Source organism: Lactuca virosa, chromosome 5, assembly GCF_052849685.1.
Source record: "Lactuca virosa cultivar CGN04683 chromosome 5, Lactuca_virosa_CGN04683_v6, whole genome shotgun sequence".
Classification (NCBI taxonomy): domain Eukaryota; kingdom Viridiplantae; phylum Streptophyta; class Magnoliopsida; order Asterales; family Asteraceae; genus Lactuca; species Lactuca virosa.
Genome location: NC_136430.1, coordinates 292,611,924 through 292,628,257, shown reverse-complemented (window position 1 = coordinate 292,628,257; position 16,334 = coordinate 292,611,924). Strand labels below are relative to the sequence as shown.

At 37.8% G+C, this 16,334-nt stretch overlaps 1 non-coding gene across 1 annotated transcript; it reads left to right on the top strand.

The window, feature by feature from the left end:
• Positions 1-230: 230 nt before the first annotated feature.
• On the top strand, positions 231-337 carry LOC145117955 (small nucleolar RNA R71). Its single transcript, XR_013712946.1, has one exon. It is a non-coding gene; the product is annotated as a small nucleolar RNA R71 (small nucleolar RNA).
• The last annotated feature ends 15,997 nt before the right edge of the window (positions 338-16,334 follow it).

Genomic DNA, 16,334 nt, shown 5'->3' with positions numbered 1-16,334 from the left:
TCTCTAGTTTATCCATCATTGCTTGCATGCTATCATTAACTGAGTTCACCGCCCCCCGACTCAGTTCATTCCTTGGGTTATGATATTCTCTAGAGTGCTTAGAGAATTCTTCAATTAGGGCCTTTATCACCGGGGGTGCTTTCTTTGTGAGTGGTCCTTGCGAATCAAGGAGTTTCCTAGTTGTCACATTTACTCCATCATAAAAAATGGAGACTTCTTGTTGGCTGTTTAGATCGTGATGTGGGCAATTCCTTAGTAAGCCTTTGTACCTTTCCCACGCTTCATATAGTGACTCTCCAGCTTGTTGTTCAAAATTAGCTATGGCTTTCTTTAACTTGGCCATTTTTGAAGGAGGGCAAAACTGGTTTATGAGTTCTTCTTTCATTTTAGCCCATGTAGTGATGGATCCTGGGGGAAGTGATTTCAGCCAATCCTTTGCAGCTCCCTTGAATGTGACAGGTAGCATACGAAGCAAGATAGTGTCGCGAGCCATATTAGGGACATTGAAGTAGTCGGCTATGTCATTGACTTCGTCAAGATGCTTGTATGCGTCTTCATGATCCTTCCCGTAGAATGGAATCTCCTTAAGTTGAGCAAGTATGTGGCCTTTAAGTTCAAAGGTGGCAGTTGCGGGAATGATGGGTTGCACTAGTCCCGGTCCGGTATCGTCACGTATTCTCTTCTTCCATTCGCCCATGGGAACTTCATCGATGTTAGCCATGGGGTTAGCTAATTTTCCTTCTAAATCGCTTCCTTCTTCGGAGTCGGTTTCTTCCCTTTCAGATTCGTACTCGGTCTCTTCCTTCCTTGGGTCTTCGCCTGCTACTGAAGAGAAGCTGGATTCCCCTTCTTTCTTGCTCTTTTTCTTACTAAATACAGACTTGAGATTCTTTAAAGGAGAATTCTTCGATGTTGCGGTTTCTCCTACGGTCTTCCCTTTGTTTTTCTTCAAAGTTGTTTCCGGGTCTTCAAGTGGTGGAACCAAAGGTGTACCTCCTCCTCTGGTCATAAACGAACTTCAATTAAAACAGAAAACACGCGTAAAAAGAACAAAATAAAATAAAAACGAAACTGAGTTTCAGCGATGGACTCGTCGAGTAGCTTCGATTGCACTCGGCGAGTTCAAGGCGAAAACAGAAAAAAAAAATTAATAAAAATCCTAAAAACAGAAAACTACAAAAACTTGAAGTAATGACTAATTTACTAAAAAATAACTTTGTGCAAGATAATTCTCACACAAAGGATCGATAAAACTAGAAATTAGAATTAATTTTTGAACCGTTCCCCGGCAACGGCGCCAAAAACTTGATGTGTGTATCACACAAGCTCACGTATTAATTTACCTATCTTCTAGTTAATTCTAGTTTCACATTCGTTATTCCTAGACATATAACTATGTGGTCACATAAATCATATGAAATTAATAACTAAGAGATGTTCATACAACTTAATTACTGATTTATTAACAGAAAATAGTTGTTATTAATATATGAGGTTCTTTAACAAGCTTAGCAAAATAATATCACCAATTAAAATTAATTCTAACCATAAAATCAATCCATATTCACAAAATCATCTACCCTAAACAGAAGACAAAGGTTTTAGTTCATAATTGTAGTAAAAACAAACTCAAAAACGAATTCAATTCATGCAAACATGATTCGATTAAAAGCTTTAACTAAGAATAAACGAGAATTTGCCTTAATCCTCTTCAAAATCGATCTTAGGGTTGATTCCTCAGCTTCTCTCGGTCTAGCAGTACCTTCAATCGCAATCTGAGCCTCCTAGGGTTCCAGAGAAGTTCCCATCTCGATCTCAAAGTCCCTATTTATATTTTTCTGGAAACAGAGGTGACTCGTCGAGTCAAGGTCCCAACTCGTCGAGTCCCTCATTAAAAATCCGTATACGCCAAGGACTTCTAGAGCTTCGCGAATCTTCAATCCAACTCGTCGAGTCAGGCTTTGACTCGCCGAGTCCTTCTTGTTTTTGGCATTTTTCTTCTTTGTTTCAACTCCCGAACTTCCAACTGCTTCTCCTGCTTCCTTTTGCTTCCGAGCATATCTTTTGGACTAAAAATACAATTTGAACACTATTAAGTAACTTTTGTCCATAATATGTAAATAATTAGCAAATAAATAATGAAAATCTATACTAAATATATAGCTAAATATGCACATATCAGGTATTGCAGATGGATTCCAAGCTTCATGTTCACCAAGAACAAAGGAAGAGAAAAAAACCATTCTTTGTAACCAACGAGTTAATTAGATCGAATCTTTGTAACCTTTGAGTTATAAGAGTCACCAATACAAAACTCAAAGGTTCCATTCTTTGAGATATGTGATAGAATAGATGAGGAGTATTGTCTTGTTGAAGAGGTCTTTGGATCTCTGACGGGAATCGATGTGGCAGTGAGAGCATCTATGAAAAATAGACGTTCCACGTTACCTTGATTCACTTCATCCCATTGCAACCGAGATAGGCTACAAGAGAAAGATGAGATCAGTGTCTAGAAAAGTAAGTTCAAACACGGTTCTCTCTTATCTTGACTCATCAGTAAGATGATTAATGTCATTGATCGTGACCAACAACTTCAGGGAGAGATCAGCTGGTGCTGAAGAAAAGATGAAGAGCCAGCTCCAACCAGTTCTTCTCAGAAGATCCTACACCAAAGGATTGACATGTTGATCCTTTCCTAAAGGACATATCAATGATGGCCAGCGTCAAGACGAGAGCAGAAGTACCTGAGATTTAGAGAGTAAGAGAGAAGAACACACATAGGAAATATTAGTAGTACAATATACAATGTATACTCCTTTGGTAATTTGAAAGCTAGAAAGAATTTCTAGAGCATAAAGAGTTTTATAATAAAAGGAATAAAATAAAAATTAGAAGCTCATGTTTAGTAGTTCAAGATAATAAAAAGCAATGTAAAGAAAGCATAAATTAGTATTGTCAAACATAAATAGAATCAAAGCATGTAAATGTTATTGTTCCTGAATGCAGTGAGCACAATTTTGTTTCTTGAGTCCATGACTTTTCCTTCATTGCAGTCGAAAAGAACTTTGTGGCCAACATCACGCAATTGACTGGTTGAAATGAGATTGTTTTAAAGACCCTTGATATAGAACAGATCTTTTAGCTTGACTGATTCACACCTTATTGTATCCAGGCCTTTAACTGTTCCTTCAATCCTATCTCCAAAAGTGAAAATAGGACCATCTTTCTCCAAAAAATTATTTAAGAGGAACTTGAGACCTTTCATATGTCTATACAATCCAATGTCTAAGTACCAAACATCCTCCTGACCCTAACGAGTATAAGAGGGATTCCTGCTTTTCATCTTTGACTCCCTTATAGCTTGATAAGAACAAGCGTTACATCTGGTGAAACTATTATCAGGGGCTTCATTGACAAGATCCATAAGTCCTTTAACCTTAAGTCCTTCGTCTTTAGAGGACTCCTCTTCTTCAACCCATTCCTCAGATTCCTCCTTCTTTACGATAAAAGCTTTTGGTAGAGAGATGTTCTCCTTCTTCATGTGGGCCAACAGCTTCCTGTACTGGATTTCATAGTTATCAGCGCTTTGAGATTCTCTCTTTTCTTTACAGTCCTTGGCAAAGTGGCCAGGGCTTCCATGGTTGAAGAAATTATCTAGATTTTTTTCTCAGAGCTATGCTTTCTCGTTAAGTTATTTCCATTGGGTTGAACTCTTCTGGCTTCGTTAGATTTTCTTTCTTCATAGCGTTTAACAATGAGCGCAACACTAGCAACTAGTCCATAAGGGATTTTGTCAATATTTATTTCACCCTGATCAGAATCATCAGAGTCACTGATGAGACTGGCTACTTCTTTTCTGGAGACCATGGCTACTGATTTTTCTTTGTTGAATTCCCTCATGATATCTTTATGAAGAGCTTTAGTTTCTTCGTAATTTCGTAGAATTCCGAACAAAGTTTTGAGATCCATGAGGTTTATTTTGTCACTGTTCTTGAGAACATCAGTGTGATGTTCCCAGCTTTTCTTAAGAAAATCTGAGAACTTCAAGACCAACTGAGAGGAGTGCTTGACAATTCCCAACCTACGCATATCACTTACCAAACAGTTAAACATGTTAAAGGTTTGGGTTAAAGACTCACCTTGCTGAGCAAAGAAATGATTGTATCTTCAGTTGAGATTGCTGATAATTGTTGCTTAAACTTCCATAGTGCCTTCATAAGCCACAGTTAGCGTTTCCATCATCTCTTGATCAGATTCATAGTTCTGAACCAGATGATACACATATTAAGAAAAAGAGTTTCCTATAGTTGCCCTTGCTTTAACATCAATGCTGATAAGTCTTTTTTCATCATCGTCATAGCTAGTATTTGGGTTTTTTTCATGGGACCAGGAGGAGCATTGTTAGCCATAAGATGATACATAGGAACGGGTGGACCATTATCGACGACGTTGAGCATATCAAAGTGCATGGTTTCAAGAACAACTATAGCCTTTTATTTCCATATTGTAAAGTTTGTTCATCGAAAGGAGGGATCTTGTTAACAACAGACGACTTTGGATTAGAAGAGGACGACATGATAACTTGAATGTATCGTAAACGTGCTCTGATACCAATTAAAGGTTCGTATTAATCGGATATACTCAAGTATGAATAATAAAGAACACAAACAGAATAAAGAGGAAACAGATGCAGAAGAACAAGGATGATCACAAAGATACTTCCACTAAGAAAATGTTCATACAAAGAGAACAGTCGCACAAAGCAAGGCATAAAGCTCTATTAGGGTTTTAGCCCTAATAGTATACTATATACAATTACAGAAACGCATATCCCACTATTTTGGGGATATATTCTAATCTATGTAAGTTTTAATCCTAATCACTAAGATTATGAATCAGATATCCATTCTATATTTATATAGTATATCTACCTAATATACAAACGATCACTAAGAACATTAAGATCAAGTTGTCACTGATGAAACTGTTGTTGGCGTTGGTGCTAGCGGACAGCGTGTTATGTGTTTGGCTCATCAGATGATAAGGTCTAACCTTACAAGTATATCTCAACAATTGCAAACAATGGAATCACCAGTTAATATTTAAGGAGAGCAAGATACTCCACCGTTGTCATATGTTGGTATAGACTATCTATTGGGAGAGCCATAAGAAATCTTTAGCATGTGGTTCTTATAGATACAAAAATATCTAATTCTGTATAACGGTCATGTTGAAGTGCACTTCCATATTCTTTACGATTTTATTAAAAAAAGTACTCGTGCCAACGCATGTTGGCTTTTGGGGATAATGTCCTTATAAATGAAACCCCGAAAGTGAAAGCTCGGAATCATATAAAAAGATAAGACAAAGGACAAACATAACCAAAATTATATTATATATGTCACTTTCATGTAAGACGTAGTCTTCCAACATCAAATATTGTGCCCTAAAGACCACAAAAGCATAAGAAAAGGCTTATACTACCAAATACAACCCCAAACCACCAAATGGATAGATAAATAAGCAACTCACCATTAGATGTCCCTAAAAAAAGACCTTCACAACCCACCATGTTGTTAATCGACCTTCATAATCCTTTGTCAAAGACCAATGCAACCTCCTCGAATTGGCACATCATGAAGCCAAATAAAAATTTGACATGTCCAAACAAGATCGAAGCAAAATGAGCTCACCTTGCGAGTCACCTAACCGTAGAAGAAGACATCAAATCAATAATTTTGACATCTCTCTTCATGGTCAAATTGCTAATAAAACTCGTGTATCTGCTAACAACCTCGTCCCTCCTAAAAATTTTCACCACTAATAACAACCTTCCAATACCTACAATGAATAAACCCTCCCGAAACTTCTTATATAGGTAAAAATAACTTAGTTTTCTTAGTATTCAGTTCAAAACTCAATCCTGGATAGACCATTCATAATGATGTCCAACATTCTAGCCACTTCTTCCGAATCTCCAATGACAGTCCCATCATCAAGATACTATACATGAAGAATAAGCTTGCAATTATCTCGAATCTCGTCGCAAGAGTTGCCTTCTTAAATCCTATGATGGATCAAATATGCTTGTGTGCTAGATACAATCTTGTTTGCATATTTGAAAAGCATTATCTTTTAAAGATAAAGTAGAATGCGTTAAAAATCATTCTTTTTCATCTTATTTAGATTATATACAACTTGTATTATCGTAGCATGTTTAAAATATTCTGCCAAAAATAAATTGTCACCATCATATAAATAATAGAGATAACGAATTTTGTGAGTAAGACCGGTACGGTAATTAATAGAAACCGTAGTGTTACTGTGTTAGTATTGCATACAAACATCTTTTTTTATTATTATTTTGATGAAAAAGTTCGTTAAATTCAATAAGAAAATATACCAATGCGAATAGATTGAAATACACTTTATGTGAATTTTGAACTGTTTGTTATATTCGAACTATTTGATTCATTTCGTTTTTAGCAGTTTTTATATTGTTTTTTTCCATAAAAAATTAATTAATTTATCCAAATAAATAAATAACCATGTGTCATGCATGTTTGCATATTTATTATATTAATATATAGAATCATAACAAAAGAATCTATGCAATAAAAAATTATTAATAATAAATAGAAAGCAAATGGAAATTTCCAGACATGTGAAGAGATAGAAAGAAGCCAAATAATGACAACAACTGACAACTTCTTTTCTGTTTGGCATGTCCTCCACGACCGAAGTAATTCTCGCTCCCTCTACTTGTTACTTTCTCCCACTATACACCCTTAACTTTCACTCTACTAATGTAATATTTTTATATTACTAGTTTCAAATTTATAAAATCATATTGAACTTTAACTTATTTTAAAACACAGTAGACAATGTATATAGTTATGAAATATATATAATTTAAGGTAAACAATGATGTTGAACTCAAAGTAAATGAGTATGATTTTGAATCAAATTAATAAGCAAATAATTAAACTAAAGAAAATACTATAAATAAAGGTTTTTTTAATTTTACAAGTTCAGAAACTTAAATTATCAAATTCAAACAACTAAGCAAACAAAAAGCAAAGAATGTGGTTCTAAAACAGTATATTTGAAGTACTTCCACTACTATAAGAATCTCCCTAGTTTCTATGTTTGACTCGTTAACATGTAATAGATTAATGAGTTGGTTATCGGATTTTAGGACTAGTTATCTTGGTCGGATTTCCAAATTCTAATGATTAATGAACATCTAATCTCAATGATCATGCAATTAGTGAAAACAAAACCATATAATCAAATTCAACTATGAAGGATATAATCTAACAATTATTTTCAATGTTCATGACAATGAATCAAGCATAACATGGATAACTACTATACTCTTAACACAATCAAAATTACCGATTAATATCACCTAGCCCTAGGATTGGATAACTCTCTAGTTCTAACAATCTAATGATCGTAAACAGTTAAGATTCAAGCTAATGTAACTAGATTGATCATCTAAATCACACATAACTCACATGTAGGTAATAACAATCACAACTTTAACATGAAAAATAACAACCAATCGATCACAAGTATAAATCCAACTCACATAATCCAACTACCGAAATCAAAACATATAAACTAGGGTTCATCTACATCTACCGAAAGTAATAAGGTTTTTAGAGTTGAATCATAACTAGAAAACATAATCTTATGTTTTTCATATTAAAAGACATGATATAAAACAAATCAAAACGAATAAATCGATGAATTCCCATCGTGATCTTCAAATCCACTCTTCAATGGTGTTCTTAGTCTTTGAAATACGTTTGAATTCGACAAATAACTTGCTCCTCGAGTTGGTGTAAGTTGGCATTCAAATTAGGGCTACAAAACTCGTAATTTATTGATATTACGTCTCCACGATGTGGGAAATAGACATCCACGACATGGAAATGGGTTTCCTTGTCGCACACAAACTTGTAGACCGACACGGGGAGTGTTCAGGATTTTTTGAGCTACCACGACGTGGAAATGGCTTTTTCCACAGAGTAGACCTTGAATCTGAATTTCGCCCGAACACGAAAGTCGTCCAAAATTTTGTTCAATTTTCAAAACTTTTTGAATCTCCTTAATCAGATTTATGTAACATCTTGTTTCCTGTCATTTCTTATTTCAGGGTCATGGGCCAGAAATCGATTGTGTAAAAGCTTTGGGCCTTAAGGAGGTAAATATTAGACCTTGTGGAAGGAGGTAATGATGATGAAAGATCTATCCCTTGAACTTTGTTTAGGGTCGAAGTGTAGAAAGGGAAAAGTCATAGGCCGGGGTCTTGCATGAAATATGGATTCTTGTTCGAGAAGTTTCTAATCCTAGATATTAAGATAATATTGTAGAGCTCTTCAACACCTTTCCGTGGATATAAAGAACGTCAAAAACGGAGCTGGACCGAAAAAGTTACGACCATTTGAAGTTAGGACGATTTTTGGGTTAGCCACGTACGCTGGGCGTACAGGGATTACTAGGTCATCCCTAGTACGCTGGGTGTACCAAGAGTACATTGGGCGTACACGATCAGTGCCCAAACCCTATTTTCGTGGTTTGAACCATATTTAATCTCCTTAACTTCCCCAAACCCATTACATTCTCAGCCTCCACCTCTCCAACACCCTCTGTTGAAACACTAACCCTAGTTTGAGCCTTGTGGGCAAAAAGAACGTGTTTCTTAGTGCTTCAAAGTGTTCTTCGTGCACCTTGGAGAAGAAGGAACTCATTGAAGAAGCATTGGTTGCATTGGAGCTTGTAGATCCAGACCTTGTTCACCTTGATCTTTCTTCTAGATGTATAAAGTTTGAATCTTAATGATGAAATTGTTAGATCTAGCTAGTTTTGGGTGTTATGAGGTTTTGGTCACTTTAAGTGCATAAAGTTTAGATCTTGAAAGTTTGTGACCTTTTTATGGATAAAGTTTGAAACTTTATCCATCTAAAAATCATATTGACTCAGATATGAAGTTTGGAGACTTGGACTTAATGGATTAAGTTGAAAAAGATGCACTTTTGGTCCCTTTATGACTTAAATATTAGATTTTGTTTGTTGGGACCATTCTAATGGATAAAGTTGGAAAATTTATCCATTATTGAGCTATTAGGAACCATAAAAATGTGATCTTGGTCCTTCTATCCTTTCTATGCAAGAGTTGTAATGTCTTAATGGATTAATAAGTTAGGGTTTTAGCTTTTCTACCTTCCCTAGCCATGGAAAGTCATAAAGGTGGAAACTTTATGACTTGAGACAATGTTTTTAGGCTAGTTCTTAGTTTGGGTGAAAATTCCTTAAAGGATTAAGTGCTTAATGGAAAGGATGGAACCAGCTTGAGTACGTTGGGTGTAATTTTTGTACGTTGGGCGTACTAAGCCATCCCGTGTACGCGAGGCATAAGTTGAGTACGCAGGGCGTACTCAACTAGCCTTGGACTTTGACTTTTGTTAACTGCATTGACCGTTGACTTTTTGACCAAGTTTGACTTTAGGTCAAAATTTAGGGTTTTGATTGGTGATTAAGATCTTATATGGTTCTGATGTTAGCGGATCCGCAGGAGCAAGCAGTGTAGCAGAGAGTGTATCACAATGTTCTCGGGTTTCTTCATTTCAGGTGAGTTTTGCCTCATTGTACCCTTGGGTCAAAGGCACCAATGTCGGCCCACGAATTTTGGTTATCTTTAGTAGAAGGATGGCATAGGGACTGTATATAGTCATGTAGGATAGACTGAGGACTCTTGATCTAGGATTTCTTGCCTTTTCCTTGTGTAGATGTGGCTCAAGAGTTGGATCATCTGTCTAGGTGTCTATCTCACCTCTGAGTACATACAGTTATACATTCCTTAGATTATTGGTTTTTAGTATGTTGTTATGCTATATTGACCTGTTAGATTGATATCATGGTAGTTGGTATGTTGTTATGCTATAGTGATCTGTTAGATATGTATCATGGTATTTAGGTTGTTGCTATATGGTAGTAGTTTGCAGATCTGTATGTTTACATGTTCTTGCTAGTTATCATCTAGTGGAGTGCCCTAAGGGTTGTATGTAGTCATGTAGGATACATTGAGAACTCTTGATCTAGGCTTTCTTGCCTTTTCCTTATTTGGATGTGGCTCTAGAATAGGATCATCTGTTCGGGTGGCTATCTCACCTCTGGTTACTTATGGTTACGCACTTCATGGAGTTTAGTTGGTAGTAGGACATTGTGCGGTGCAAGGACTAGTAGGCGGTAGTAAGTTGTATGATTGTTGTTTACCTGTATTATATGCCTATTTGATCCTTTATTGTTTATATGTCGACATATGGTAGTAGTGGATTGCGGCGGTCCTGCTTTGTGTTGTAGGCCAAGATACCCAGTGTGGGCCGGTTGTATGTCGTAGGTATGGAATCTCGGGAAGAGCGGTTGGGTTGAGGCGTTAGGCCAACAAACCCTAGGTATTCCAACATGATGGCTGAGTGGACCCAATGTATGCTTGTATGTTTATTGTATGGGGTATTTTGGAGGAAACTCACTAAGCTTTATGATTACCCAGTTGTTTATTGTTTCAGGTATCATCGATCGTCATGGGAAGGCAAATGCATGACTGTACACATTCATCAGCAACAATGAAGATTTTGTGCTTTAAAATAACTCTGATTTTTATAAATGTATTTGGAATAAATGGTTTTCTCCATAACAGAGTTATAATTGGGAAGATTTACTTAAATTAAATGAAAGTTTTTGGTTGTGAAAATGGGACGTTACAAGTTGGTATCAGAGCCCTGGTTTGATCGAATTGGAGGAACACTTGTGTGAATCCAGTCTCAAACTAGGATCTGAGAGTTTTTGCAAAATGTTTTTGAAAGAAGTAACTTATAAAAAGACGTTGGCTTAAGGACATGGGCTCGGTCTCTTGTCATGTTCTTGTTTGATTGTTGGCTTTAGATCGAGAACGTGGACCTTGACTTAACTTAGGTTTTTAGGAAGATGCGGTGTGTATAGTCAGCCAGACCCCGAACCGGAGAGTGGTTCCCAAAATACCCATACTTTTTATTCTTGCTAAGTTTTGATTTTGCATATATATGAATTGTGAGAAAAAGAATGCTAGTGGATAAGGTTCTTTTAGAAACTGTTGGATAGAAATGCCTAATTTCTGTGATGCCTTATGATATAGGAAGTTGCTTGCCTAATATATATTACTTGATTTGTGATTGTTGCGTGTATATTGATTAGTTGTATATGGTTAGGATTGAATAGCATTAGAATGATCGACTTAGCCTTACTTCCTGTTCCTTGTTTGGTTGTGGATTAGGGCAAAGTCGGTTATTCGACAGTCTATCTGATCTCGTATTGTGTACAACAAGAATGCACAAAAGCAACCAGTGGCGCGGGAGCGAGGGTAATCCTGGCAAGAGTGCCTAGGAAGTTAGTTGTAGCTTGTAGGAGAAGTGGGTGTTAGCACACGTAGGAGTTGCTTAGTGAAGTCAAATAGAACCTTGGGATGAATTCTGAATCGACTACGGATAGGTGTGGAAGGTAGTATGGGCCTATATTACTGAAAGCACAAGATCTGTATGACATTCAAGATAAATCTCGAGGCTACTAAGGAACTAATACGAGTAAGGCCTAGTGTGTTGAGCGCTATATTGTGATATCCGACCTGTCCTTGGTGTATTTTCAGTATAGCGACTGTTAGAGGTTCAGGATTAAGAGCTAGCAACACTGGGAGGGCAGGTTTGAGTAAGGAGGAGCTTCGTGGGGTCATTGATGTGGAAGTGGCTGAGGCAATCAGGGAGGCTACTCTGAAGTTGTTTGGGCTGGTCAATACTGTCATGATTGAGCTATTTGATGATCGTTATGCTGCACTTTCTGAGGTTGTTGTTGTTGCAGCTACCGCGACTGTTGCTGCCATTGGGGTTCGAGGAAGGGGAGATTTCTAGTACCGGGACTTCAACAATATGAAGCCCCCACAGTTTGATGGGGTCTTGGACCTGATTGTGGCGATGAGATGGTTGTATTATGTGGAGGTTTTTTTCTTCACATGTTCTTGTCTGGATGACCAGAAGGTCAAGTACGCCCTGAACCTTCTCAGTTCGGGGGCGAAGCATTGGTGGAGATTGGTGACTAGTTCTTACACTCCTAAGCAAAGGGTCTCGGTGACTTGGGAGCAGTTCTCGGAGATGTTCCGTGCATGGTATGTTCCCCTGGTAGAGAAGGAAGGATTGGCCCACGAGTATCTGGATCTGAAGCAAACGACCGAGTCGGTGACGGAGATCACCAAGATGTTCACTGAGAGGGCTTTTTTCAATCCTGAGTTTGCTGCTTCAGAGCAGGCTCAGATGACTCGATATTTGAGCATACTCAAGATGGACATTGGGCGGTTTGTGTCTACCCAGCGATACAGTACCCTCACTGAGCTTCAGTATGTCGCGAGGAGGATCTAGATTGAGATAGAGACCCATACGAGTGAGCAACGTCAGGCCCCAGTTCAGTCCCAGTATACAACAAAGCAGTTCAAGTCCACTGGCTGGAGTTCGGGATCAGCATAGGGGAGGTGCAAATCTTTTGTATGTCACAGGTGCGACGAGGAAGGCCATTTTGGTAGAGATTACAGGCGGAGTGCGCGAGTTTGTTTCTGTTGTGGCAAGGACGGCCACATCAGAGCTCGTTGTCCTTTTCTCGTTTTCGGTGAGGTACTGGATCCCACACCCTTGGTATGGTAGTTACCCGATAATCGTCATGGGACGACCAGAGCCCCGAGGAATGAGAGTTGAGTTGGCAGATGTTCTATTCATGAATTGTTGTGGTATTTGATAGGTCATAATTATGTGGTTTGGGCTAGGCATCCATCTTGTATAAGTCTTTGTAGGGGTATGGGCATTATTTTGGTATATGTAATTTTTGTAGTTGTGTTCGGCCGTGGTCGTGTGTACGGCCATACTCCTGTGTACGGCCGTACACGGGTGTTCGGCTAGTGGTCATATAAATAGAGCTTGTCAGTGTCAGTCATTAAGTGATGTATGTGTGTGTATCCAAGGTGTACCTGACGTTTTTGTGATATTAACGTGTGCATGTTTGGCTTAATCTTTTCTCTACTCCATTCTTATTCTGATTGATTGCTATTTGTTTGATAACTGGTTTGGATCATTGAAATCGGGACTTACAATTGGTATCAGAGCCAAATCGGTGTCAATTTGGATCTTCGTGTGTACGGCCAGACTTATTTCATCATTTTTTAGGATAATTTGAGATCACTAATTGGATATCTACTTTTAATCAACATTCAAAGCCATTGGATCAGAATTTACTTGGAATTCAAGTGTTTTTGGTGTGTACGGTTGAAATTAGTTGAAGAGTGTACGGCCGTAATCAAGTGTACGGTCGTAAACCATTCAAGATCATTAGCCGTAAAAACCTTGACTGTGTACAGTTGACGTGTACGGCTGTAGTCCTTTGTACGACCGTAATCTCCTTGTACGGTCGTAATCGTTTGTACGGCCATGAACTCCTTCAGTTGTTGTTTGAGCCTTTTAAACCTTAGTATTTTTTTTGTTAACCTGTTTGTTTTAAAAAAAAATATTTATAAAAAATATCAAAAATCCAAAACAAAACAAAATGGAATCTCAAACCACATTTGCTCGTCAAGAACTAGATGCTATCATGGGTACCGCCTCACGCATTCCTAGACTATTATCTGCTGAGGGATTTCCAGAATGGAAATACCGCATAGAGAAGTATATCAAAATGAAAGACTTCAAAATTTGGAGAAGCATTTTAAGAGGACCAATTCGTATCACCACAACACTCGAAGATGAAACAGTTGTTGAAAAATCGATTAAGCATTACACCGATGAAGATTTTGAGAAGATTGAAGAGCAAGAAAGAGCACTGGCTACCCTCACAATGGCACTATCCCTAGAAATTGCACAAGGATTTAGAGAATACACTCCAGCAAAGGCTTTGTGGGAAGCTTTGATTGAAGTATATGAAGGGAATGAGGATATGAAACAAAGCCGTCAAGACATGCTGAGACAGAAATTCAATATGTTTAATCATATTCTTGGAGAAACTTTGGAAGTTCAATTGCAACGCTTTATCACACTCACCACTGAAATGAGTTCAACTGGGGTTTCAGTGCCAAGATCAGAGATCAACAAGAAGTTGCTTAATTCTCTCCCAAAGGCATGTGATATGAATGTTGCTGTCATCAAGAAAACCAAGAATCTTAATCTCCTTAGTTTGGTTGAACTCATGGCCATCATTAAAGCTTGTGATCTGGATGACAAACAAAGAGAGATCAACCATGTTAACTCATATTCTTCTGCCAATCTCGAGATTCAATCAAACAATGCTTTTTCATCCTTCACTAATCCTCAAGTTCCACCTTTTGCTACTCCTCAGTCATCATTTGTCACTCCTCAGTCATCCTTTGCTGCTCAATCATCATTTGATGCTCCCCAACCTTATGCCCAAGTTGCTTCATCTTCAAAGAAAAGTGTTCCAGTTTCTGTTCAAATTCCTGTTTCCAAATAAAATAAAGAGAACTTGGCTCTTGCAACTGGTTTGGTTAACTGTTATAATGCTTTTGTGGCGGGTGAACTGCCTCCTCAGTTGTCATTTGCTGATTTGGATCAAATTCATCCTGAAGATGTGGAGGAAATGGATATAACATGGCAAATTGCTATGGCAGTGTTCAGAGCTAAATAGTTTTCCAAGAAGACAGGCAAAAATAACTGGGGCATGAATGCAGAAAAGAAGGTTGGATTCAACAAAGGGAAGCTTCGCTGCTTCAACTGCCATGAACCAGTTCATTTCGCCAGAGATTGCCCAAAGCCAGACAGAAGGGAAAACAATGAAAGAACTATGGTGCCAGTGAATAGCAGCAAAGGAGCTACCATCAACAACCAGACAACAAATCTCGCTATGGTGGCTCAGTCATTTGACTGGGAGGATCAAATTTAGGCTCTGAACATCTCAGGACCTGAAAATGCTCATCTCGCCCAAATCAATGATGTTGCTGAAGGAGGAGCTGAAACAGAACCAAAAGCAGAAATGATGGAACTCCAATTCGAATTCATGGTTCAAACCACACCGGAGCTTGCAAAACCGGAGGTTAGTGAAATTGCTTGTTCCCAATCTTGTATTAAGACTGTCAAGTTTTTATGTGATCAAATCGAGTTGATTAAAAGAGAAAATGAGGATCTAAAATAGGAGAGATATACTATTAGGAAAGAACAAAGACCATTAAAAGAAAAATTAGAGGCCAAAACTAAGGATTTCAGGAAATTGCAAGAAGATTACAGCAACAAGTGTGTAAACTATGATCACATTAAAGGCAAACTTGCTGTTGTAACTGCAGAACTTGACACATTGAAAACTCGTTTTCAAAATGATATTTTAACTTGAAAAAATTTGATGTGTCAAGTGAGAGGGTTGCAACTATTATTGAAAAACAAATGAAATTGAAGGACCAGAAACAAGCAGGAATAGGATATGAGAGTGTCCCTCCTCCATTTAATCATTCGTATTACGTTAATCCTTTAACAAAAGAAGAGATCGACAGAGAACCTTATATGGTTTATGGTAAGCCTGCTGCTGAACAGGCAACAGGACCTAGTGCTAGGGTTTTGGATACTAACATTTCTACTTCAAATGTAGATGTGTCAGTAAACCAGGGAAAGCAAGGGGATGAGAAGTTTAAGTCAAATAATTTGGTGTCTAAGTTTGGTGTTTCTATTTGTGATGAGTATGTGTCTAATGTTAAGACTGATGCTTTTACTTGTGATGATTTGATGTCTAAAACTGATGATTCTGAAATTGTGGTGTTGTTTTTGAGAAACCTGCCAAATCTGATGGTGCCAAATCTGACACTAACACATCCACACCTTCTACATCTATCACACAATCTAACTCCTGAACGTGCACATGTGGGAAAGTTAGAAAAATAGATAAGAGCATTAAATCTGATAAGGGCGGTATCACGTCTAGTGATAATAAGCAAATTTGTTTCAACTGTGGTACTACTGGTCACATCGCTCGAAATTATCCCAATAGGGCATTTGTGCATTTTTCCTCACCAAGGAGAGAGAACGAGTCTCGAGGAAGGTCTTTAACTAGAAAGTCCTCGAGATCTCGCCCTCAAGATGATGATTAGAAGGTTAATCATAACAAAACAAGGGTCGTTTTTAAATTAAATAAACAGATTTTCACTAAATCAGCCGCAGGTGCTTTGCCGAAATCGAATGCGACTAAGTCAAAATCGATTTCGTCAAAGGGTGCGTCTGGATCTTCGACTAATTTTAGCCGGAAATCTAAACGCTCAAAGC